The sequence below is a fragment of the Erigeron canadensis genome, chromosome 1 (assembly GCF_010389155.1).
Source record: "Erigeron canadensis isolate Cc75 chromosome 1, C_canadensis_v1, whole genome shotgun sequence".
Taxonomy (NCBI): Eukaryota; Viridiplantae; Streptophyta; class Magnoliopsida; order Asterales; family Asteraceae; genus Erigeron; species Erigeron canadensis.
In genome coordinates this window covers 9,688,732-9,691,395 of record NC_057761.1, presented here as the reverse complement: position 1 = coordinate 9,691,395, position 2,664 = coordinate 9,688,732, and the positions used below count along the sequence as shown (strand labels likewise).

At 34.2% G+C, this 2,664-nt stretch overlaps 1 non-coding gene across 1 annotated transcript; it reads right to left on the bottom strand.

The window, feature by feature from the left end:
* Positions 1–273: 273 nt before the first annotated feature.
* Positions 274–347, bottom strand: TRNAH-AUG. The gene has a single exon. It is a non-coding gene; the product is annotated as a tRNA-His (tRNA).
* Positions 348–2,664: the final 2,317 nt, after the last annotated feature.

Below are 2,664 nucleotides of genomic sequence, written 5' to 3'. Positions count from 1 at the left end.
TTTTTTGTTATGCTACTAATACCTGTACTTGCTCTGCTATTCTGCCCCATCCTGGCTGAGGAAGAGTTACGGGCGCGTAAAACAAAAAAATACGCTGATGGGGGGCGGGCATACTATGCGTAATGCTTCGCTCATTTACGATAATAATAAATAAAAAGGCCATTCCATTTCGATAAAAGACCCACACACAAGTTCCATAGTTTTTGGTCCGCTATCCCGATCATGATTTTCCTACCCCCCGGAGGGAAGGGCCCTTCCCTTTTGGGCCGGTTGTGGGCGAGGAGGGATTCGAACCCCCGACACCGTGGTTCATAGCCACGTGCTCTAATCCTCTGAGCTACAGGCCCCATTCCGTCTCCACTGGATCTGTTCCCGGGAGTACCCTCAAAAAAAGGAACCTTTGCTCTCCTTAGCCGTTTCGGGTTAAGAAGATGTCAAAGCGCCTTTATAAGAACGGCACGTTCCGAGGTGTGAAGTGGGAGAGAAGGGATGTCATAGTTGGGGTTTTGAATAAGACGACCTTTTTCTTTTGCATTTTTTTCATATTGAAAAAGTATGAAGTCTTCTTTCAAATGCCTATTTATTTATGCTTATTTTGACGCAAAGACAAATCTTTCTTCGTATTTTTGGTGATTATCTATTCGTGGAATAAGTGATGATCCGATGGTTCTTACAACTTTAGTGATGATAATGCAAGTGATAGTCAGATTGAATGTTTTTGATGTTAATGATGTACATGAAATAAAATTAAGTGATTAGTAGTCAATGTTGTTGAGTCTACTAGTTTAAAAGACATGGAATTGAAGTTTGAAGAGTAGAGTTGATGCTGGATACTTGAAGGATTATAAGTAGGTGACGCATAGAAGGGTTACCGAGCACACGTTTGAAAGGATATAGTTACAATTCGTCGCGAACATAATTGTAAATGTATCATGACATGTGTGTGTTTGTGAGACTGTGTCTGTGTTGATCCGAATGAAGAGAAGATGAGAATGATGGAACCACTGAATGGTATCATATATAACCACGTGAAAAGTAGACAAGTATAAATGAAATAAAGAACGATGAAGCAGAAGCAAGTAAAGGAGTTAACCCTAAGGTTGATTGAACCCTTAACAATAAAGCTCTTCCATTCTATAAACACTATGATATGATGTGAAGCTACATTCGAGTTGTGAAGAATTAAAGTTGTGCTTGGGTGTAAGAAAAACATCTAGATTTCGTTGGAAATTATTTTATCCTGATCATCGATAATATGCGGCGCATGAACCGTCATGCGACGCATAATCTGGTCTGTTTGGATTCACGAATTGTTTAATCTTGATTTCGCTATGGGATGATATATGACGATTGGGACGAGTATCTTAAGGGGGAGGTAATTGCCACATCCCAAACTGTAACGTTCTAAAAATTTTATAGGTAATGCTCTATTTAGATACATGTCGTACAATATATCCAAAATTTGACAAGTTATTATGAAACTTTGCTAGACAATTCACATACTAATCTACGTACATTATACGTGTTTTAAAAGTTAACAAAAATAAAAAAAATTAACCTTCATTTTAGCACCTTGTATTAACTGTCCACCACAATTAAATTAAATAAGCCAGATGGCTAAGTCTCAAGTGATCAATTGCATGACTCATGTTTTAACCGACTTTACATGATATATATGGTTCTTTTTATTTGAAGTTGTTTTTGTTAGCTTTCCTGATAAGTATTTCCTCATAATAAAAATAATATTAAGCTAAATAAAGCATGGGTGAGATTGGAACATAATTTGCTTGTGGCTGGAGTTTTGTTGGAAATTTATAAATAAAGCTTAAGTTGTTCAAATTGTGGAGAAGTCAAGAATGAAGGTTGGGTGAGTGCATGTGTGCGCGTGATTTTATATAGAGGCAGGAAAAGAAAGGTTACCAATAGAGAGTCTATTACTGAAATTAAGGTAAGCAAAAAACTGAATTCATATATGTGTTAAGCCGTTATTATTGATAGTAATTTAATGATTTATAATTAAAAAGATGATAAGTTCTGTGATATCTTGAATGAGTGTTAGTTGTTATTGATAATAAATAGTAAGGGTTGTTGTAGTAACAACAATGATATTGGTTATTGTTTAATGATTCCATCTATTGTTTGTTGAAATCCCAGATAATAATTAGTCATATTTCCTTGTAATCTTCCTGGTATCTATTATGACTAGTTTTTATAATAATTATATCTAAATCTAAATATTAAGTATAACATAATAAATTAAATTTTGAGGGTGGTTTGTTGGACTCAAATTGGAAGAAGCAAAATACAGATAAGATACGGCCATATGCTCAAATCTATATACATTGCTTGTTACTACTTAATTAATAAATTTAGGAGGTCATAAATTGGAAGTGTGTATGTTAGTAGCCAACGAACTCTACAAGGAACAAAATGTAATTTATGTAGACTTTATACAAAATTGATAGCTTAGTAAAAAGATGAGTTATGTGCCGATGATAATGTACATTTATGTATGTTGTTTTCTTAATTAGTATTGTATGTGTTACTGAATATTATGGAAATTTGAATACGTCAAATGAAATTGTAATTTGAATGACCAAAATATGAAAGTGAAAATGGTTATCAATTGTAATGAATGTCGATGGAGTTATAAGAAAAATAAAT